The sequence below is a fragment of the Sorex araneus genome, chromosome 2, assembly GCF_027595985.1.
Source record: "Sorex araneus isolate mSorAra2 chromosome 2, mSorAra2.pri, whole genome shotgun sequence".
Lineage (NCBI taxonomy): Eukaryota > Metazoa > Chordata > Mammalia > Eulipotyphla > Soricidae > Sorex > Sorex araneus.
In genome coordinates this window covers 84,631,172-84,656,548 of record NC_073303.1, presented here as the reverse complement: position 1 = coordinate 84,656,548, position 25,377 = coordinate 84,631,172, and the positions used below count along the sequence as shown (strand labels likewise).

At 36.4% G+C, this 25,377-nt stretch overlaps 1 pseudogene; it reads left to right on the top strand.

The window, feature by feature from the left end:
* Positions 1-22,652: 22,652 nt before the first annotated feature.
* Positions 22,653-23,269, top strand: LOC101550476 (ubiquitin-conjugating enzyme E2 variant 3-like; annotated as a pseudogene).
* Positions 23,270-25,377: the final 2,108 nt, after the last annotated feature.

Genomic DNA, 25,377 nt, shown 5'->3' with positions numbered 1-25,377 from the left:
TTGCCTTGCATGCAACCAACCTGGCTTCAATTTCCAGCATCCCATATGGTCCCCTGAGCACTGCCAGGAGTGATTCCTGAGTGCAAAGCTAGGAGTAACCCCTGAGCATCACCGGGTGTGACCCAAAAAGAATAAAACAAAAATTAGTGGGTTTTCAAACTCAGAAAGCAAGAACAAAATGGTAGTTAACAAAATGGAAGGACCAGAGCAATAGTATAGCAGGTCGTGTTTGTCATGCACACGGCCATGCGGCTTTGGTTGCAGACACTCTTAATCCCGGCTAGGAGTGATCCCTGAGCTCAGTCGGGAGTTAGCCTGAGCACTGCTGGGTGTGGCCAGAAAGCAAAAACAAAAACAAAAACAAAAAAGGAGGGGAAGGAGGAAGGAAAGTAAGTGAATCAGTTAAAAGAGTCAAATTTTTGCTGGAAGATAAAAACACAATTCCTAGTGACTAGGTAATAATTATATATAGATATATTTATTTATTTATATATCATGTTATGTATATCAAATTATAATCTATGCATATGAAAACTTTTTATGCTACAACTTAGTGTTCAAATTTTTTTGGTGAAAGGTAGGTAATTTTAATATGGCTGATATAAAATGTCCTATCTCGGGTAGTTTATACCTAGTTTAACCAAAAAAACATTAACTGTAAGATTAAAATATGCTTATAAGATCATTTCATCAATGTTTTATTATTAAAGCTACTCATGAAAAATGCCTTAAATTAAGAAATACTTCATATGCCAAAAAATAAGCTAGTCAAATATTTTTTCACGTACTCGTACAGTCCAAAGGGTTTGATGTCATCTCAGGCTCATTTAGAGCTGCTGGCATTCAACTCAAAATCTCTGCATCTCATTTTTTGTAGCTCTCTACAAGTGTGAATACAGCTAAATCTACATGAAAACAGATTTGCTATTAGTACCTAACATCTTCCTCTCTTTCAACATTTAGAATCACTCACAATTCAGCTTGGATATCAAAATTCATAGTGTTACATTCCTTTCTCCTTATCAAGAGGATATAAAATGTTTTATTGCTTAAAAAATGAGATTTTCTGAACCAGAGAGATAGTACAATTGTTGAGGTGCTTGCCTTGCAAGTGATTGATGCCAGTTTGATCCAGGTATCATATTATACCCTAAGCACCACTAGGAGTGATCCTTGAATACAGAACCAGGAGTAAGCCCTAAGAACAGTGTGGTGCTCCCCATTGCAAATGAGGCTTCCTGGAAAGAGCAAGTCTGGTCCAAAAATGGTTTGAGAAAGCAATGTTTTTTACTATTCTTAGTTGGTGGGAGTGCAGTGAGAATTCCTACATGGGGGTGAATAGGTCCTTGTATAAATATTACTCCTTGTTGGTTAAGAGACTTTCTTACTAACTTCCCCACAAGTGATGTACAAAATGAAAGGGGGGAGTGAGACTTAATAAGCAGGCAGTGGTTAAAGAGAAATATACTGTCAGACACCTTAATGCTTATAGAAACCTCTTCTTGATAACTTGGGGACCTTAGTGTGCTCCATTTGGGACACTTGTCTAGTATAGCCAACTCTATTCCCTTTTCTGAATACTTTTTGCAGATACTAGATAGTAATGAGTTATTTTCTGTTAGGAAATAGGCTACTTGTTTTTTTTACTCACCAACCAGTAAGAATTACTGTGACTGTTATGATATTAATGCACTGTGTCTGGTAAGCGAAAACACAGTTTTATTTCAAGAGTTAACAACTCTCCCAACTGCTACCTTATGCAGTACTAATTTGGGGGAGGTCTATGTGTAGCATTGCTTGCTCAGGGTTCACTCCGGGCAGTTCTTGGGCCAGGGGAATGTCAGTGACCGAACTTGATGTTTCTGAATGCAAAACTTATGCTCCAGTATTTAAGCCTATCTTCCGAGTCTCCACGTGAAATTCTTACATAAATTTTTGTTTCGTATAATGAGAAGGCGCTGGAGCCATAGCACAGCGGTAGTGCATTTGCCTTGCATGAGGTCAACCCGTGTTTGATTCCTCTGCCCTTCTCTGAGAGCCCATCAAGCTACTGAGAATATCGAGCCCACACAGCAGAGCCTGGCAAGCTACCTGTGGTGTAATTGATATGCCAAAAACAGTAACAATAAGTTTCACAATGAGAGATGTTACTGTGCCTTCACAATGAGAGATGTTACAATTTGCTTGAGCAAATGGATGAGCAATGGGATGATAGTGACAGTGACAGTGACTTTTACCTTTATGTATTTAATAGTATAAGTTTAGGCTATGGGTTTGACTGCTACTTCTATCACAGCTTTCTAACGTCTTACTGTTTCAAGGAGCCCATGTTTAAGCTAAACCAGTACAGTGAAGTTTTTTTGTTCCATATTTCATGTATTTTAAACTAATTAACCTCTCATAATTGACACTTACATGACATTATAAGTAGAAGAAATTAGGGGAAATTATCTATAATAGTATTCTATAATAAAATACATATTATGTCAATTCAGAAATGAGTTTATCTAGACTCTGTCTCCTACCTTGTTTGAATTAATGCATCCTTTGGGATAAATGAAAGTTATATGGTAGATAGTCAGGTGTTACAACTCAGGTGCATACTCAAGATGTGCCTCCCCCAATTCAATCATAGCATCAATGACTTGAAATGACTTGAAATGATAATATTGTAAGTGAAGTCTATGGACCCATTCTGCACATAATTCAATATGAGTATATCCTAAGCCTCAGGGCTCCCCTCAAGATCATTTAAATGCGTTGCTTATTGCTTATGTGCCTGTCAATGACAAATAAAGACTTGAATGTCTACTAAGAAGATCACAATTGTTCATGTAAGAGATAATTCTTCTATTAGCTTACGGTTTCCCTTTAGGTGTGAGTATATAGGCAGATTTCTAAAGCAAAAAAGCAAAAGAATAAAGAATAAAAATTTCTTTAAAATTAGTCATGTAATCATATGCATTGTTCTTTCTTCCAAGAACATTTGAAGGCAGCTGGTATGTGGCTTTTTTACCAACAGGTTTTCTCAGAGTTATAGAATCAGAGCCAGAAGAGTTCTTGAGCAAACATTGATGTCCTTCCCCCAGTCTCAAGAAGGCTGCACTAAATCATCTCAGAAAGAAGTACATTTGCCCTAATTTTAATGAGCTCCAGGAAATCTCAGACTTTCTATTGTGAGAAGAAAAATATACTTGCTACATCTAAACTATATGTTGAATTAGAACTGTTGAGGTCTATTTATCTGTACCCTGTTATTCGGTATTACTGATAGGGGGAAGAGTATGTAACTATTGTTGCATTACATACTGTTTCCACACTCTTAAGACTTTAGTTAGAGAGATTGAAAGGATTTCTCTTTTTTCAAAATGAGATGAAGTGACTTAACTAAAGTCACACCATGGTTGATATCGAAGTTGGAATTCATGGATCTTAAATGTGGTATATATACTTAATACCAAGTAACTTCTGTGCCACGAGGAAGCTTCTTAAGAATAAAATATGTAGAACTATTCCCAAGAAGTAACAATATACCATTTTCTCTTAGCAAGTTTTATGAGCAAAGTATTAACAGCTCTTTTTCTAAACTTAGCATTTTTCTAAAGTTTTTCTAAACTTACCAGCTTGAGCTGGAGGGAATCTTTTCATTCTCAGCATGCCACACTCTGTGCCCTTCCTGGGTAGAGTGAAGAAAAATTAAGATGGATCAAGATTTCTAATTTGAACTTTGAATGCAAACAAAGTGTAATATATTCCTTCTAGATTGAGTTACTAAGACTTATTTAAATTCATGCATGGATTTATTCCCTTTCTTATTCCCTTTCTTCAGCTTGTAATGGGATATTTAGTATAGGCATCATGACTTGAAAGTCCTACCAAATTTTTTAACTTCTGATTCATTAATTTTAACTGTGGCTGTGTAAAAGAGAGGAGAAAAGAATCTTACTATTATTGCATCCTTCAGCTAATTAGTAAAAAGTTCCTTCACCTTTAAATTCAGTCTAACCAAGGAAAATGATAGTCCCTTTAAAGTATTCAGAAAAGACTATATTCTACAGTCTGTATTCTCTAGACAGGAAACAAATGTCTCAACGTGTGCCTTAGCTTCAGGAATGTTATATTACAGTAGTGATGTGTTATCTAATAAGCTGTGTCAATTATTTCTGCCTAATTTCAAATTCCATTTTACTTGGGAAGAATAAAAATCTCATCTTGGAAACAGTATAAAACACATACTGATATACTCAGCATTTATTGAGTTCCAGCTGTGTGTACTGAAGTTGCATTCATGGATTTAAAGAAGTCTTAGTAACTCAATCTAGAAAGAATATATTATGCTTTGTTTGCATTTGAAGTTCGAATTAGAAATCTTCATCCATCTTAATTTTTCTTCACACTATCCAAATCCAAGATTGTTCAAATTTTGCAGTGTGAAATCAGTAAACTCATGGTAGAAATATGTCTTCTAATCTCTCATATGGTTTGGCGAATAATGGAAAATTATCCACACAGATAAAGTTATTTTTTTTCAGCAGATCACAAAAGCAGCATATTTTACACAAGTATAAAATCTAAGTGTTAGTTACTATTTTGGTAGATACATATATGATTTTTAATTTTAAATGAGACAATATGGTTATAATAGTGTTAATTTTAGGCTTTTGGTAGACAAAGTTGCTGAATATCTACCACCATCAAAGTGTCCTTAAGTCATTTTTATTTTGCCCCTTCATTTTCCTACCCCCACCTCTTTTCTCCATTCTTCCAACCCCTACCCCCACTGCTTAGTAATTTCATTTCTGTAGTAAAGTCCAAAAGGATTCTATCATCAGATACTGCCCATTTTCTTTCTTTATTTCATTTTAAATTATTTATGAGTGAGGTAATCCTGTATTTTTTCTTATCCCTCTGAGTTATTTCACTTAACATGACCACTTCTAGCTTCATTCAAGTTACAGCAATACACACAGTTCATCTTTTCTTAGAGACGAGTGGAAATTCATTGCGTATATATTCCACACCTTTACCACATTCATTGGACACTTCAGTCTTGCTATCATAAACAGTATTGAGACCAACATAGGTGTGATTATATCTTAGTAGTTAATGCGTTTAGGTTCTTGGAATAGATATCAAGGAGTAGAGTTGCTGGGTGATGTGAAAATTCTGTTTTTAATTTTTGAGACGTCTTCACATTTCTTTTTCATAGAGTCTGAGTCATGTGATATTCCTACTAGAACAAATGAGGGGACCTTTTTCAACACATCCATGTCAACACTGGCTGTTTCTGGCCTTTTGATATAGGACATTCTAACTGGTGTGAAATATAATTTTTAATTTGCCTTTCCCTGGAGGTCAATGAAAATAAATACTTTTTCATATGCTTTTTGTCCAGTCTTTTGTCTAGGTCAAGGAAATGTTTCTCAAAATTAATTAAGAGCTTGATAATAGGTATCAACTGTAAAATCTCTTGAAAGAAGTTGAGCTGGACTCAACTCAGGTATTGTATATGGTCCCCTAAGCACTGCCAGGAGTGATTCTAGAACAGACACCTGGGAGTGGGCCTGGAGTTCAGCTCCGTGTGGTCCAAAATTAATAAATCAATTAATATTAAAGATAATTCACTTCTAATTCTCCGGTTTGGTAGTATAACATTGTTATAATGACCTCTTTTGTATTTTTGTGGGCTGGAGTGATAGCACAGCAGGTAGGGTGTTTGCCTTGCATGAAGTCAACCTGGGTTCGATTCCTCCGTCCCTCTCAGAGAGCCCAGTAAGCTACTGAGAGTATCCTGCCTGCACAGCAAAGCCTGGCAAGCTACCCGGGGCGTACTCAATATGCCAAAACTAGTAACAAGTCTCACAACGGAGATGTTACAGGTGCCTGCTAGAGCAAATCGATGAACAATGGGATGACACTGCTACAGTGACAGTGTATTTTTGAAGTTTCTTGCAAATCTATCTTTTGTCTTTTCATTTCTGTTATAACTTGTGAGTTTCCTGTCTTTTTTCCCTCTGGAGCTCATCTAGGGTTCTGTGAATTTTCTCTTTTGAAAATACAGCTCCTGATTTTAGTTAGCCTTTGTATTATTTTCTTGATTTCCATATCATTGATTTCTACTGGTAGTTTTATTGCTTCCTTCTTTCTGTGTTTCAGGTTCCATTTGTTGTTTTCTTCCAAGAGACTCAAGATATCAAATTAGATTATGTATTTGAATGTTTTCTTATTTCCTGATGAAAAACTGTTGTACTATGAACTTCCCTCTCCTACTGCTTTCCACAGTCTCAAAGATTATGATAACTTATATCTTCATTATCATTTACTTTAAGAAAAATGTTTGTTCTTCTTTTGTTTTCTCTTTAATCCAATAGTTGTTCAACAGTCTGTTAGCTTAAAACTGGTTACTTTTTCCCCATATTTCTTTATGGAAAATTTATATCTTCATAACATTGTGCTGAGAAGAGATATAAAATTATTTCTGTTTCTCTGAACTTATGGATAGTCATAATGTCTGTCAGCAGGGGGTCTGTCTTTCAGAATATTTCTTGTGCACCGGAGAATGATGTTCTGAGAGTAGTTTATGTTTATATGTGTCTATTAAGCACAATTGTAAAAATTCCTTACTTAAGTCCCTTGGTTTCCTTATCAATTTTCTCTTTGGTTGATCTTTCCACCGATGAGAGTGGTTTGTGAAAATTTCACACTATAGTTGTGTTGCCTTTGATATGTCTTCTCAGTTCTCTTAGTAGTTTCTCTAAGTACTTTGATGCCTCTCATTTGGTGCACACATGTGTTAATAAAAAAATCAATCTTCTTTATTGTTTGATCTAATCAGTGTGTAATGTCTATACTTATCTCTTATCATCTTCTCTAGTTTAAATTCGATTTGGTTTGATACAAGCATAGCCATTTCTGAGTTTCCTTTTCAGTTTACCATTTTCCTGCATGACTGTTTTCCAATATTTCTCTCTGAACCTGTTTACCATGAGAAGCAAGGTCAGTCTCTTCCAAATAGGGTTGGACTTTTTTGTCCTAGCCACTAAGCCATTCTTTGACTTCTAATAGGAGAGTCAAAGTTATTGACATTTAGAGAGATTGTTAACATGAATATTGTGCAATTTGACATTGTTATTTTGATTTTATTTACTTTTTTTCCTGATTGTGTTTTGATATAGGCCTTTCATGAAGTGACATGCTCCCATTTCCCTCATACATTTTCTACAACATACTTTTATATTGGTGATTTTGCTGTCGTTTACATCTTTAATTCTATGTTTATTTCACATTTTAAATTTTACTCATTTAAGCCTCAAGTTCAGATTTTGAATCACCTTATCTTCTCTCCATCTTCCTTCATTTTATGGCCTTTTGCTATCTTTCTGCCTCCAAGTACGGCTTCCTTGCTTTTCATAGAAGATCAGTATAAACCGATCTAGGTTGTTTAAAGGCAGTCATTATCTTCAGCTGCTGTTTCCCAGAAAATGTTTATATCACTTCCTCAAATACAGATGATAATCTGGTAGAATAGAGAATTCTCAGCTGGAAGTTCTTCTCATTCACTACTTTAACTATCTTGTGACATTTTATTCTTGCACTGTAGAGTTTCATTTGTAGAGAAATTCTCTGTAGAGAATTTTAATCTTTTATGTTTGTTGTTGCTTCTATCTTGCTGCTCTTTAGGAGTCTATCTCTCTGTTTTGTGCTTGACAGTTTGATTACAATATGTCTTGGTATTCCTCTGCTTGAGTTTATTTTGTTTAGAGCTTTTTGGGCTTCCTGGATCAGTGCACACATCTCTCCACTCAGACTAAAGATAGTCTTGATTATTATATTTTTACTAGAAATTATTACTCTTTTTTGCATCTTCTCCTGCTAGTATTCCTGTGATGGAGAGTTTATTTCTCTTGATGGTCTCCCATATATCCCCTACATTCTCTTTGTTTTTAAATCCTATTTTTAGTCTTTGTTTATGATGTCATAAATGTTACCTTCCAGGTCATTGATTTTAGTTAAGACTTATTCATTTCTGTTAATAAACTCTGCTAAATTCAGTTTTAAACTCAGATACTATACTCTAGCTATGCCATTTCTGCTTGGATAAATTTATTTTTTATTTTTTCTATCAAATTTTCTTCAAATGTATCAATGGTCACTTTTATTCAGTTCCTTGTTTTGTTAAGTATCAAGAGAATTGTTGCTTTGAGGTATTTCTTAGATAGAATTCTGAGCAGAACTGGCCCCATAAATGACATGGTGCTCACATTTTATGGATCTCATTGCTGCCTATTGGTCTGAGTGTGGGTAGGTCTAAAATGGTTCTGGGTGATTTCTGGTCACAACTTCCCTGAGTCCATAGTTTTAAAGTCTAACACACTGGACTCTGGGCCAGGATTCACTGTTGTTGAAGTCTGGCTGATCTGAGCCATTACTCAGGAGGAAATAGGGACACAAATACCCAGTTACAGAATTCACTGAGTCAAACTTCATAGTGACTGGGGTACTTGTGTTGTCAGTTCTTGGATGCAACTGTAGAACTCAAGTTCATAAATTCTTATAGCAACCCTTGGTTGATGTTAACTATTGTTTAAATTAGACATAGTCACCAAATTGAACTGGAGCAATAGCATAGCAGGTAGGGGTTTGGCCTTGCATGTGGCCGACCCAGGTTCGATTCCTCCATCACTCTAGGAGAGCCGGGCAACCTACCAAGAATATCCTGCCTGCACGGCAGAGCCAAGCAAGCTACCCATGGTGTATTCAATATGCCAAAAACAGTAACAAGTCTCACAATGGAGACGTTACTAGTGCCCTCTCAAGCAAATCGATGAACAACAGGATGACAGTGCTACAGTGATACAGCACACCAAATTAGATTTGGATTTTGCTGCTGCCAGATGGGCTGATAAAAAAATAACTATGCCTGAGCATCATACTTAAGCAGATTTGAAGTTATCAAGCAGATAACTATGGAGGTGTTGTTCTTCCTACCCTGTCAGAAGTTTGTGTCAGGTTTGAAAAGGTCTATCAGGTTTCTTTGTATCTATTTCTGTCTCACAGCCACCAAGGTCCTTTCAACTATTTCAAAGGACCTGGTCAGCAGTAGGCAGACATCGAGACTTGTGCATGACAAGTTCATTTAACCTTGGCGGACTAGACTTAAGATCACCAAGGTCCCCTAAGGCTAGAGTCTTCATGTTAGCTGGTTTTGAACAGCAGTTCAGAAATCTATGTCACTGTCACTTGTAAAACTGACGTCTGTGCAAGTAGATCTAGTACAAGAACAAGCAGACCTTTGCTGGCTACCCAGGCTTTCCGGGCCCTGATGGACTGGGTGAGGATCAAGTTTTCATGTTGTGTAAGATCCCATAACCCAGTTGACTGGATTGATACAGTTGAGATTATTGAGAACCTGGTTGGCTAGGAGGAATTGTGTTAGTAGTCTGACTCAGTATGCAGGAATCCAGTGGACTGGAAGAATAAAAATAAATTCCTAAGAATAAGCACACTGCACTTGAAGACTTTTGTTTGCTTAGCTCCTCCTGATCTGGTGGGCGGGAGCTGAATGACTCCTGGCCAGGATGCGACAGGACTCCTGGCCTGACAGCACCTGGTCACATTGCTAGAGGCAACGCTAACTTTCCCATTCCAGGACACTTGAGTAACTGATGTGCTTCATTCATTTCTTGTTTTCTTTTGTTGATAGTTTTCAGGTCTTTCTCCTGGCTCTGTGCTCAGAGATCACTCCTGGCAGTCTCAGGGCACATATGAGGTGTTGGAGAATTAACCCAGGTCTGGACCCTACCCATTGTACTATCACTTCTGTCAGTTTTTCACCCATTTCTATCTCTTTGTATGGAAGTTTTATTACATGCCACTTAGGTACTCTGCCATAAGGCTTTCTTTCCTGTGCTCCGATGAATCCCTCCTCATTTTTTTTCCTAATTTTTTAATAGTGAATCACCATAAGGTATAGTTACAGACTTATAAGCTTTCGTGCTTGCATTTTAGTCATACAATGGCGCCCATTGTATTCCTCCACCAGTGCCCATTTTCCACCACCAATGGCCCCAGGATCCTTCCCACCACCCCCACCCCGTCTCCTCCACCCCACCTCGCCTTTGGGAGGGCATTCCCTTTTGCTCTCTCTCTCTCTCTCCTTTAGGGTGCCAAAGAGGATTACCCCACCCCAAGCCCTATTTTCTAAAAACTCTTTAACAGTTTGAATACTCTCACTCCTCCTATGTACATTGCCAGATGGGAGCCTAGAACAACTAGAGTTCCTTGCAGGAACTCAGATCTTCCAATTCCTCCAGAAAAATTTTTTGGAGAGAATATTTGTAGAACTCTGCTCTGTTTGACCATCTTGGTCCTCGCAAGTAGATAATTTTTCCACTGTTTTTCAGCCACAAATAGAGAATGGAAGAACTTGGCCCATTATTAATACACATCTAGTAAAATAAATACAGAAGATTAGGAAGAACAGGAAAGAGTATGCATTTGATTCTTAAGAAGCAAATAGATTCTTCATAGATACATAGGGAAAAACCCTGCAACTGTACACCAGATTAATTTGTGCTCTATTTTAATTGATTAGGATCAAAAGTTAGAGAAAATTCACAGGTCTTAAAGATATACCCACACAAGTACAATTATTTACAAATTTAGGAAAAAGTAAAACTGAAGAGGTGGGAATACAATTACTTCATTTTTTTCTTATTCAAAAGTTAATTGCATCATCATAATCCACAAAACATTAAAAATGTTAGAATGGAGAAAGTTAGCTGACTATATTTATTGCTAAGTATAAAATTAATTCATAGAGTCCACTCAACTAATCTATCAGAGACACTACCACTAAAAATTTTGATTATATTAATGTAAAACTAATCAATTCAGATATTTGTGCTTTTGGACATTACATATAACATAAATTACATATAATATGATGTAAATTGTTTTTTGACTGTCAGATGTAATTTTGCAAGATGATTTTGGAGAGATTTACTGAGTCCCCAGCCATCTGGTACTTTTCTTCCAGTGACCTTTTCATAAAGTCTCAAAATAAAATATTTCTCCCAAACAGTAATTTTGAGTAAATTTAGTAAACTTCGTGTCCTATGAAGAATTTTTATGTTTCTTCCCATTGCAAAATTTGAGGTACATAATTTGCCATGTTAGGTGCTCAGTGAACTTTGCATTTGCATTTTTATTTACTTATATAGTTTTGGTCTCACAAGCATTACTCACGAGGACCCGAAGCTCTTCCCAGTGATTCTCAGCCATCTAAGCCTTTGTTTCTATGTGAGGGCCAGAGAATGCTGGGACCCAGTGGTGCTAGGGGTTCTTGGATCACCTCAGAGGACTGTACCCATCAATGCTGAGGGACCATGTGGTGCCAAAGATACAACTTTGGTTGGCCTCATGCATGACGTTTATCTTAATCTCTGAATTCACATGTGGAGCCCCACATTTGAACTAAAAATACTTATCAATGAAAGAATTAGGGAGGACATTCAAAATATGTCTGTGGGACAAATGAACAATTGAGTTTTGCTTATCAAGAGGTTCACAGCATGATTTAATAATGATGAAAGAAATTCTATTGGACTACAATATTGGCATATTTGTTTTTATTAGTTTTGGTTCTTCATTTTTATTTCTATTTTACTAGCTATTGTATTGTCGATTCTGCTTTCCATTGACCCAATTTGTAGTGAAGAAAGATAACCTCTTGCCTACCAGCAACAAAAGAGCAAGAAAAATAAAATACTTTACAGAGATAGGCCAACACAAACCCCTGAGTTTCAGCCCCTAGCAGCTAATTGAAATTTACTGAGAAAAAAGAGAGATTTCCAAAGGGAGAAATGACTAATGCATGCACAGTATCTTTGAGTTCATCTGGTTATCCATCCTAGCTGAAGCTGAGAGCTCTTTGTGAGAAGCAATAGGATATGAAAACAGAAAGACAGTTAAGAGTGTGCACTGTGAAAGACGGTGAACATTGGGTTAAGAAAGTGATAAAAGGGCTGGAGCACACACATTGCAAGCTGAATTCTTGGGTTCTTTGTCCTCCTCTGTGTGGCCACCCAAACACCACTTACAAGGATTCCAGAGCACTGTGCTGGGAGTAGCCCCCAAACACAACAGATCGGGTTCAAATAAAAAAACAAAAGAGTCACTGAAACTATTTGGAAGAAAATATAAATCATTATTATTCTTCCTTAAGAAAATTAATTAAATGACAACACAAAGGATGATTTGGAGGAATAAGACAGAAAGATGGAAAAAAATGGATGTTTTACTTGTATTATAAAAAATGAGGACATATATAAAGATAAGTACTTATTCAAGTAAAAACTTAGAAACATGATGTCTTTCCCAGGAAGCTATAATATAACTTGCAAAAATACTGTTAAAGGACCTCAAGTCCAATCAGAGAAAATAACATTGCATTGTAGATAATGACAAGAATAGCTCCTAAGTATTGAGTGCCAACGAATCTCAGCCAGTGTATCAGGTATCTACACTCCAAGTTAAATCTGCGAAAGAGGGTGTTTTCCCTCAAATTATATATGATTATAGTATTTATGTGTCTTTCCTAGGTACATGGTGGACATATGGACAAGGCAACATAGTAAGGCAGGTTTATCTGAATGCAAAGGCTGTGATATATGCCTTTGTTCTCATTGTTCATTTGAATTTTGAGCATATTTAACTTAAGGATCAGTTAACACCTTTGTTCAGCAAAGGATTGCAAATCTAAGTATGAGATATAAAAGAAAAACAGTTGGAAACTGAATCATCTGTGATGGTATTGAATTCACTAGGACGATAGAACACGAGTGAAGTCCAAGACCTTTATAACATTATATTCAAAAGGTAGGTAGAGGGAGAGAGGGCATAAAGAAGGCCACAGCATAGCAGAATTACAATACAAGAGGTCAGAAGTTAAGAAAAATGGTAAGGTAGAATGAAAGGTTGGCAGTGCCATGTACTGCAGTGTGCAGTGTGTGTGTGTGTGTGTGTGTGTGTGTGTGTGTGTGACACCCTGGAAAAGAGCCTTTGCAAGTGAGAGGATTGTCAGAGACCTGAATATTCAGCATTATTCAGAAAATGATGCTTAAACTCATCAAACAAACCTCTGGTATGTTGAAGGATGAAGATTCAGGAAACAAGGGGAATATTTATTTGTGATTTATTTTTCAGTGATTAGAAAAGATGGAAAGGAAACTAGTGACACTAAAGTCACAGTGGGTTGTTTTTGCATAGTTGATTGGTTCAGTTTTAGTTTTTCTTTCTTATTCACTATAAAATGAAACCTTTCAATCTATAAGAAAGATTTATTGAAGTGTAAGAAAGCAGGTGTAAGGAAGATATTAAAAATAGAAAAGTGGGAAACAGTGATGGAAGCTCTGTTGCTCTATGTTCTAACAACATGACCCTTGGTATGGTACACCACAGGCAGAGCTATATGGCAGGTAAACAAAAGACCTAGAACATGGAAACAACATTAGCCCTCTTTAATTTAACACCATATCTAATTAAGTTTTCTGGCACTATGAAAAATGATGTTTCTCAGTCATGACTCACTGATTAGTATATTTATATTATAAAGAGATATTAAAGATGTTTCCTCAAGCGTATCATTGTGTTATGCACACATATAATAGTACTTACTAAAATATCAATATCAATAGAAGCTATTACCATATATTTGGTATTTAATATTTATATTTCACATTTTAAAAAAGTGATCATAAGGTAAACATCCCAGAGTCAAATAAGAATTAGAGACCATGGCCATAAGAAAACTATTTGTGTGAGTTAACCGGCTTTTGGTCTAACTGGTGGCAAGTTATGACACAATAGCAAAAACACTTGCTTTACAACTAGTCATGACAGAGAGGGGAGTACACAGTTTGTCTCTGAAAGAACAGAAACGACAGCTTTAAAATCATGAGAAATGAGATAGGACAAGACATGAGAGCACAGCAAGTAGTAATTTGGAAGAAATTGAAAAGCAAATAAAATATGGCTCAATAAACATGACATCCACAAAGAAAGGAACAAAACCATTGTTGCATGCCAGATAAGAGACAGCAAAGATTCCTAGGAATGAGACACTCTTTCTAAGAGTAGATATCTTACAGTTTTCTAAGGTCCCTGATGAAGATAGCAAAATAATTCTATGATGCTCATAAAAATGAGGAAATAAATGAGAGAAAACAATAAGGATGGTGTGAGAAAATAATTTTGAAATCAATGAGCTAAAAAACAAAGTAGCTGAACTAAAAAATGTATAATATGGAGATTCAATAATAACAGGATGACAGAAGCCAAAGACTGCATCAGTGAGACTTAAAACAATAAAAATGATAATGAAATAAATATAACATTAAAGACTTATGGGCCCACATGATGAAGAACAACACATTTCCAGAAAGAGAAGAAAGGCAGAATTCCAACATGAAAATATAATAATCAAGTACTGCTCCAAACTTAGGAAGGAGACAGATAAAAGATTCAGAAAGTTCAAAGTTACAAATAAAAGGAACAAAAATTAAAAATTAGACCTGCTATGTATATTATAGTAATTCTACTCCTCAGTATCGGCATCATGAGAACAAAACACTAAATTAGATGCATGCACAATTATTTTTTATTGCAACGCTCTTTACATTAGCGAAGATCTGGAAACAATCCAAGTGCTCACATATCAATGAGTGGATAAAGGACTTACACACACACACACACACATGCGCGTGCGCACACACACACAGACACACAATGAAATATTACTCATCTATAGGAAGAGGTGATTCTTTTTACTACAACATGGGTGGTAATGGAGGAGTCATGCTAAGAGAAATAAATCACAAAGAGAAATAAATAAAGGTATTGATCTCGGGACCGGAGTGCTATTACAATGGGTAGGGCATCTGCTTTGCTTTCGGCTCACCTGGGTTCTGTCTCCGGAATCCCATATGGTCCCCAAGCACTGCCAAAACTGATTCCTTAGTGCAGAGCCAGGAGTAACCCCTGCGCATCGCTGGGTGTGACCCAAAAACAAAACAAACAAAAAAAAAGGGTATTGATCTCACTGATACGTGGTATACAAAGAAATAAAGCAAAGAAACAGACAATGTCAAATGAAAACCCTTAAACTGACCATAGAACTGAGACCAACAAGAGAGGAATGTTAGTTGCAAGTGTCAAATGCATGGTGGAAGGATATCAATTTTTTGCTGGTGTGCATAGTTTAGTCACATTGCACCACTAAAGACTGCACGTATGTGTGCTCTGGGAAATCAGTGGTACCTCCATAAATAATAAAATAAAGAACTTTCAGCTTTTCAAAGTAGTGGGATCACTATGTACAGCGTGTAGAAGAATGCTATTCATTCTGCACTCTTATCAGTGTTGGCATATTTCAAGCTTTAAAAATATAGCCATTATAACATGTGCTAAATTTATTCAATGCTTTAAATATTTATAATTTACTACTAGGTGATTTGGAGGTAATGAAAGATAAAGCAGTAATGAGTCATTCTGCAAAATGATCCTATATTATGACATGATTCTGATTTGTTCATTGTATTCATTAATAAATGAAAGGAACGAAGCAAAATTTGATCTGTAAGGTTGCTGCTATACTTATTCTTGATTTTCCTTAAAATTAGGGCAATGCTTACTTCTCCTTTAATTGATCATTAATTTAGATGTAAAAAAACAGAAATTCTTCCTCTTGATGGTGTGAGTCAAGTCTATGAAGCACTTTCTGCACCAGCAATTATTCTCTGAAACAATATAACTGCAATTCGAAGTACTAGAAGATGGAGACAGGAGAGGGAAACAAACATAGGCTGAGGACATGAAAAGTCATGCATTTCCTTGCAATGTGGTAGATTAAGTTATTCGGTCACATCCTTCACTCCTACCTGTTCCTACCCTTTACCTTGTAACTTTTCAATTCTGCCCGTAAACAGCAGTACTTCACTAGCTTTTCAACTTTGTCTTCATCATATGACTTACGTTGGAAAAGTGCTATTTTTCAGGGTGACACCAGTAGAGGCTTGGGATGAAATTACACAAAGGGGTCTGTGGTTTTGGACTTTTTGTATGTGACAGTTATACTCACCCACTGATGTTCTCAGGACCAGAATGAAAGACAGAAATGAATCGCTCCAGTGATTGCAGCCTGAAGTTCAGTCACCCCTGCCCACCCACTACCTCAGGAGGGAAAGCAATGCTTATAATTGTCTATTGTTCAGTTTTGGGGGTTATTTGTTTTGGAGCAGTAACTGACAAATTCTGCAATTGTACAAGGTAAAAATAACTTGACTCTAAAAGCTGATGAGACATTTCAGAGTAGGAAGATAATGAATTCAAAGATCTTTGAAGCTGCTGCTTCTGCTCTGTGTGTGTGTGAGCATGTATGTGTGCATGTGTATGTGCGTGTGTGTGTGTATCTGTGTGTTGGAAAGTTCAGAATGGAGCAAGAGTGACTGAGAATGCCAAGCTTAAAAATTTATATCTCAATAGGAAGGCATGTGAATAAAAAGAAATTAAATAGTAGAAATTTGTTTGCAATTAAAAATGAAGTTGTCAACTAAAAATATTTTTTAAATATTATAATGCTTAAAAAATGTTTATAACTTTTTTTCAAAACCAAGAGATTCTACAGTGCAGCAAGCATTCTATTATTCCAAAAATGATTAATTCCAAAGTATAATGACTGCCCCAAATCCCTTAATAGTGATAGTGGTTGAAATAATAATCAATATATTAATTAAATAGCACATTGAGTGTCCGGCATGGTTCTGAAAATAAAATAAAAGTAACCAAGCAACAATAGGAAATTTGAATTGTTCGTGCCAAGTCAAAGGCCTGAACAATGAACATGTTACTCAGATAATCACTTCAAAGAATGTGGGCCAAAGAGTTAGCAAGGTAATAACCACAAACTGGCTGAAAACCTAAATATAACAGAAGTCCAAGGATGATAAACTAAAATTCTCAGTCTTCTGAAAGACAGTTTGACTTAAGATCAAATTCAAATTCATTTGCCGTAGTATGTTGAGAGGAACATTTTGCCTGAGTCAGATACCAAGATGCAGTACAGATTAAAACGGGTCTCCTCAAATCGGAAGACTTAAGACACGACTCTACATTGAAAATATGTTTGGAACGGAGGAAGATCTTGGTAGAAAGTGAATTTAGGATTAACAGACAGAATTTTCCCATAGTGAATCAATTCTAACCAGTCGGCTTGAAGGCCTACACACAGACTGGAGCTCTCTACAAAGTGCTTGAGAAGAAAATCCAGAATGTAACCATGGTTAGGACCAAATATGCCACATTCCATTAAACATAATTTTGAAAGCATTGTTCCAGTTTTTTAAGTCTATATTTTGACTTTTTCTATTTAATTTTTTATTTTTTAATTGAATCACCATGAGTTATAGTCACAAAACTTTTGTGTTTAAGTTTCAGTTATACAATGTTTGAACACCCATCCCTCCACAGTATACATTTTCTACCACTAATGGTCTCAGTATCTCTTCCTGCTCCCCATCCAATCCCTTCCCCTGCATCTATGACAGACAATTTCCTTCTTACTCTCTCTCTACTTATGGGTATTATGGTTTGAAATAAAGATAATGAGAGGCCATCATATTTGGTACTTTATCTACTTTCAGCTCATATCTCTCATCCTGAGCAATCCTCCAACTAACATTGACTTAGTGATCCCTTCACTATCCCAGCTGCCTTCTCCCCTGGCTCATAAGGCAGGCTTCCAAGCTAGGCGGTCACACCCAGAAACTGCCCCTGTCATCGTGTAATCCCATCAACGCCCAACATCCAGAGACTATAAAACCAAGCTCCTGGAAGCGATATCTTATAGCCTACTCCATCCTCTTGGAGAACCTGGCAGGCTACTGAGAGTTTCCTGCCTGCATGAGAGAGCCTGGCAAGCTCCTTGTGGCACATTCATATGCCAAAATCAGTAACAATGATGGGTCTCATTCCCCTGACCCTGAAAGAACCTCCAATGTGGCACTTTGGGAAGGACGAGTAAAGAGAGGCTTCTAAAATCTCAGGGCCAGGACGAATGGAGACATTACTGAGACTGCTCGAGAAAATCGACAATCAATGGGATGATAATGATGATGATGATGATGATGAAAAATATTTACTTATTTATTTTTATAAATAAATTATAAATAAATTTTATAAAATAATTTGTAAAATAAGTTATAAATTTATAACTTAATTCACAACATTTCACTGTCACTGTCATCCCATTGCTCATCGATTTGCTCCAGCGGGCACCAGTAACGTCTCTATTGTGAGACTTGTTACTGTTTTTGACATATCAAATATCCCACTATAGCTTGCCAGGCTCTGCTGTGCGGGCGAAATACTCTCGGTAGGTTGCCGGGCTCTCCGAGAGGGGTGGAGAAATCGAACCCAAGTTGGCCTTATGCATGGTAAAGGCCCTACCTGCTGTGTTATCGCTCCAACACAGAATTTTAAGATATATAGATTAGAATTTTAAATATAATTCTAAAATATAAAAAATCTGCTATATCAAGTATCACTGAGTTTTTTTTTTTTTTTTTTGCTTTTTGGGTCACATCTGGGGATGCACAAGGGTTACTCCTGACTCAGCACTCAGGAATTACTCCAGGTGGTGCTCAGAGGACCATATAGGATGCTGGGAATCGAACCCTGGTCGGCCGAGTGCAAGGCAAACACCCTACCCGCTGTGCTATCACTCCAGCCCCTCACTGAGTTTTTTAAAAATAAGAAAATACTACTTTAACATTTTTATTTAGCTCATTTTTTAAATATAAAAATTCCAAAAAATATAATATTGAGACTCTGATAACACATTTTTTATAACTCCTAGCTCTGCTAACATCCCATAATGCACCTCTCATAACAGTTCCATCAGTCGATAAGAAGTTGGGGGAAATTCACATTTGATTGCAATTAATATTCAAACACCAATCCCACCACCATTACACCTTCCCATCACCAACCAAATTCGGGATGTTTCCATCCCAAGCCCCATTCCCTGTCCCAAAACACAAATAAAAGAATATATTTTGCATTTTTTGTTATGAAGAGCTGCTGAACATGCTTACAAAAGAGTGTTCATATAGAAAACAGTGTGAAGATTGTTGTATTTTGGCAGGAGCCATTAAGACATTCTATAGGATATCACTAACATGTTGAAATTTGGGTCATGTGAGCTTTGTTATATATGTCTGAAAATATGTACATAGTCATATATATATTTCATTCTATGATTTGTTGCCTACTGTCTGAACCCCATCAAATATGATGTGGTAATTATGGAAAATGAGTAGAGAGTGTCTTATAATGTGTCGCATGGACCATTTTTAAAGAGAGAAGCATAAAAGTAAAAAGAATAAGTGTTTCTAATAATAAAGAAAAGATATAAGGAAGAAAGATGTTTTTCTTTTCTTTCCAAAAATGTTACCAAAAATCCACTAAAAGTATTGGTCATTAAAGTACAGCTTCTAAAGGCATAATTGCATATTAGTAGAATGCTGTGTTTAAGATTTTTTTCAACCAATTTGTCAAATAGCATGTGAGATCATTTAAAAATCTAAAGCAATGCAGATATAGCTGGTGTATATTTATTTAGCCCCATGACCAAAATGATCTGGCACCATTGCCACAGAGGTGAGCCGTCCAGCTGAGCCCCATCAGCTGTCAGTCTACAGAACAGTATTGTCTTGTGAGACCAAGAATCAAAGCAGTGATCCTTGAACCAGTGCAGGGCAGAGCAAAAAGAAAAAAATCTATATTCTGTGGAAATATGGATAGAATAGAAAGATTACATGTTTTAGTGACATACTTGAGTCACCAAACATGTGCAATAACAAATTAATTCACTCCAGGTGCTTTTTTTTAATACCTCATTGACATTTTATTAATGTTTTATAATTACAAAAGTCAAAGTTCAATTGTTTTTCCTTCAGTCACATATTCATGCCTTAGCTCCCGGAAAACAAATCTTTTCACTGACATTACCACCACACTGTAGTCTGTGTGTGTGTGTGTGAGTGTGAGTGTGTGTGTGTGTGTGTGTGCTTACAAAACTGTTCACTACCTGGAGAGAGAAGTAAAGTTTTACCCAGAGAATTGGTTTTATATAAAATAAATACCCTGTGTTCACAATCATACATTCATAAATTTAATTTTTAACTTAAAAGTATAGCTTTGATTATTTTAGGTATGTGAAACAGTCTCGTGAAAAATAACTCAATTTCTCACTAAAGTACTTTTTAGCATACACGATTATTTTTAGGCACTCTTAATTTGAAAATGTGAATGCATTTTTTTACAAGCTATGTAAGTTGAGCAAAAGTTTACTATGTAAATTGGGGGATATTTTTCAATGATATTCCTAATATTATCATAACATATTCCAAATAAAGTAAGCATGCAATTTACTATTTAAAATAATATTTGCTGTTTAAAGTGACAAGTTTTAGAAAAATGTGTTTCATATTTTCAATAGAGCCTGCTAGTAAAATATAGCACCATGAAAGTGCTAAAGTTAAGCAATAACCATGATGAAGTCTGTGTGGTCAGGTGCGAGGTAACTAAGTTCGTAAATATATTCTTCTACCTATTTGAAGAGCTTAAAATGAAATACATCTCTCAGATATTTAACACAGTTACATATGTTTAACTCAGATATTTAACTCCTTTGTCATGGCAAAATAGGCAAGGGATACAGGACAATAACAGCAAATGATGAGCTCTGCTAAAGCTTAGTCTATACAGTCTCTTAGTAAGAAGACAATTAATGAGAAGGGTGATGCATTGAGAGTACGCATTTGTGAAGGATTTAAAACTGACTATCGTGAGCAAATGCTTGCCATATGTTAAGTGCTCTCTGTGCATTATCTTTGATTCTCAGTCTCCCATAAGCATAATCATCCCCAATTTACTTAAAAAGACATTGAGACTGAGAAAGGACAGTTAGCTAATAGTAATTCACCAACACAAGGTTCCTTGTCTCAGCTGCCCGCCTCCAAACGTTGACTCTTTCTACACCACCACTGCCTTGACACCAGGATTGTGACTTGATTGGCAGACTGAGCCTGCCGTCGGCTTCTGAGATCACCTCATAAACATGTATGAACATCTGTTATTTAGTGATTAAGCCCATCACCACTTAGCTAAACTGCTGATTGCTGCTTTTTTTTGTTGTCATTATTGTGTTCCATTGCAGTCCTCTCACTCTATTTTCTCAGGGAGTTTTCTGTTGGCTATAACCCTTTGTCTCATTCTCTTTGAGTCTGGTTTTCCTTCATTGCTTTTTCTGCAAAGAAGACATTCAAAGCTAAAGCCAACTTTTTTTTGAGGGCCAATAAAACAATGCTACATGGTACCCACAGCTTTCCACACACATAAAAATAATTTCCTACACCGTCACTTTTCCTATTTAATAGGAGTAATATTATCTCACATCACACCCAACACCAAAGTGCCAGTATAGTACCATCACTGTCCAGAACAGCCCCTGCAACCTTTCAACCTTCTTACCAACCTCTCCCTCCACTATGATAACCTCAGTTCTGTTGTCATAGTTTGAGTTTGTTTGCTGTGGACATTATTCCCACTTTTTCCCTCTTCCTATGATTCATAAAGATAATTCATCAGGTAATTGTCTTTTTTCTCTTGACTTGTTTCTTTCATGTTGTTGAAAAAGGCAAGATTTTATAGAAGAATGTCCTGAAATGGGATTTCAAAAGCAGACTGGGGTAGAGAGCGAGTTCAACTATGAGTACGTTAAATGGATACTTGGCAAGTGCAAATTTAGGGTTCCAATGGTGGAAGACCGAAAGAATGTTAAATTTTCTCCACACTTCAGATATACTATGGACATCTGTGTTATTTAAATTTTTTAAATTTTTTATTGCTTCATGATATACGAAGTTGCTCATAATAGAACTATTTCAGGCATACAGTGTTCCATACCAATCCCATCACCACTGTCGCCGGGTTTCCTCCCACACCCACTCACCCAGCCTACACCCTTAGCAGGCACATAACAAATTTCTTTCTTTCTCTTTCTTCTTTCTTTCTTTCTTTCTTTCTTTCTTTCTTTCTTTCTTTCTTTCTTTCTTTCTTTCTTTCTTTCTTTCTTTCTTTCTTTCTTTCTTTCTTTCTTTCTTTCTTTCTTTCTTTCTTTCTTTCTTTGTGATTTACAAAGTTATTCATGGTTGAGTTGCACTAATCAGTGTCAACTTCTCTCTACTTTTCTCAGGTTCTCTACCATATCCTACCCTCACCCACTTTCAGCCTGCCCAGTCTCTCCTCTTGACAGGCACCTTTCTAAGTTGAGTTATTAAAGTTTGACTGTCTTGATTTCAGTGTTGTTGACTCTGTGGTTTGGATATTCGACTCTATCATTCAGCAATAGCACTTTTATACTTTAATCCCCTGACCTGGTCCCTGTCGCTTCTCATCTATCTCTTCTTCTCCCCCACCACTCCACTCTTTCTTTCCTTCTCCTCCCGATACTCCAGGATCAAGATTGATCAGACATCCCCCATTTAAAACATTACATTCTCTCAAACAGTTATTGTAAATACCATATGTAAATGATATCATCCTGTGTTTGGGATGTCTATGTTTGTAAAGATATTTCCCAGAGAGATCCGCTGAATGTCCTGGGAAGTAATCCTGTGATGTATCAGAGTAATACTTAAAACATACCAAAAAGCTAATGGATTTTGGATTATCATCCTATTTTACCCCTTGACATTCTCACTTGCTTCTTGAAGCAAACTTCAAACAGGGGAATCTCAGTTGGAAAACATGCAGATATTTAAGGCTGAATATACTTGCCCTATCTCCAAAGTCATTATAAATCTGTCACAGTCGGATTAATTAATGAAATGATTGCCAATTTTCAAGAAGAACTTCCCCTGTATTTCCTATCATCGCCCAGTGAGGCAGCAGGTTAACTTGCTAGCAAGTTATATTGCAAAAAATCACTGAAGGTGGTTCAAACATAAATTCAGAAAACTAAGAAAATTATGAGAACAAAGCAATTCATAAAATTCATGTGGTTAGAGGTTTAGAATGGAAATTGTTTTCACATCAGTAATTTCAACAAAGGGCATTGCAGACTTGTCCTCTTAGACCTCTCAGAAGAGAGTAAAAGAGAGATGACGTCTTCAACCTGCCTAATGTGGAAACCAGCAAAGATAAATAATAGTTCAGCTTCACAACTGAACCTCTTGAAACCACCCAGCAGTCAAATTGTCCCAGGTAGATCAGTCTCAGGCTGGAGCTATAGCAGAGCGGGTAGGGGGTTTGCCTTGCACACGGTGGACGAATTTGATTCCTCTGTCCCTCTTGGAGAACCCAGCAAGCTAACTAATGGGAGTGTCTTGCCTGCACGGCAGAGCCTGGCAAGCTACCTGTGGCATATTTGATATGCCCCAAACAGTAACAACAAGTGTCACAATGGAGACGTTACTGGTGCCCGCTCAAGCAAATTGATGAACAATGGGTGGACAGTGCTACCGTGCAGTGCTACAAATCAGTCTCAGGACTGGTAACTCTGCAGCATTCTGGGAATGGGGGCGTGGCCTCAAAGGGGGCAAATTCCCCTCCCTGCTGATTAGGCTCAACAGCCACCCCATCTGACATTCTCTGACATATAAATGTCCCAGCTCTACAGCTCCTAGAGCGCCTTTCACAGTACATACAGCCCACTATGAGCTCAGCAATTTCCAGAGAATAGTTGTGTAGAAGCCCACCAAGCTCAGTGAGCAAAATCAGTAACACAGAAGACTCAACCAGTACCTATCAGCTCAGGAAATCCTAAGACAATGTCTTTAGTAAATACCATTATGAGATATAACGATCTTGTATATTGAATTTTACCAATCCGTTTTCTAATAATTCCATTTGCTATTTTGTTGTAACAAACCATGTGAAGTAAAAGTGTTTGTGACCGCTCCTGAGTGCCCAACTGCAGATAAGTGGTTAAAGACATTGTGCATGTACACCTTGTATATGCACACTGCTTATAAAAATGCCATAATAAAAAATGATATAAAATAAAAATGATATAAAAATAAAATGATATAAAATAAAAATGATATAAAAATAATTAAAAATAAAATCTTGCCTTTTTATTGTTTTAGTTGATTTTTAACACCATGATTTATAAAGTTTTTCATAACATATTCATTCCAGGCACTCATACCAACAATCATACCACCAGCATAACCCTCCCTCCAGTTTCCCACTCACCCTACAAGCCTGACCCTTTAGCTACCTGCAGTAGCTCCTGGAATGAACATAGGTGCATATATATCTGCACATTAGTGTTTCTATATTCTTGGATAAGATCTTAGAGAAATAATTGCTGAATCATATGGCAGATCTATTTCTAATATTCTTATTAATTGCTATACCATTCCCATAAGGGCTAAGCTAGTTACATACTCACTAATAGCATATGAAGGTTTCTTTAACTACACTCCCTTGCCAGAAATTGCTGTTTCTGGCATTTTTGATATATTCTCTTCTCAAAGTATGTTTTGGGACGATACCCAACAGAGCTCAGGGATGACTCCTGGCTTTGCACTCAGAAATCAATCCCGGCAGAATCTGGGGTCCATATAGTATACTGAGATCTCACCCAGGCCAGCCACATTTCACTGACATTCTTACTAGACTTTCCCTAATAAATAACAATATTATCATGTGCTGAGAACGTTCTCAACTGTACTTTTCCTTGATGAAGCATTCATTCAACTCTTTAACTGATAATTTTTTTGTCACTTGGAAAATGAATAACATGCTGTTAAATAATTTATGTAGTCAAAGGGTAACTGAAAGAAGAAATAAAATGATTCCTTGAAATGAATGAGAATGGAACCAGAAACTATCATAATCGATAGAACAAAGACAGTACTAAGGGGAAAATTTATAGCAACTTTAGGAAGTAAAAAAAAGTTAAAATAACCTAACTTCACAGCTAGAGAAACTAAGAAAATAGCTATAAGTAAACATCAAAGAAAGTAGGAAAGAAATAATAAGAATTAGCGCATAAGTCAATGACATAGAAAGTAATAAAAATATATAAAGGGTCAATGAAACCAAGAAATTTTGTTTTGGTTTGGTTTGTCTTTTTAAAGAATAAGCAAGATAAAAACAGAGAACAAAAATAAACTGAATCAGAGATGAAATAGTAGAATTACAACTGACACCAAAACCATGCAAAATGTACAAGATTACTATACACAATTCTGTGTCACTAATTGGGACAACCTAAAGGAAGGTAATGAATTCATAGAACCTGTACAA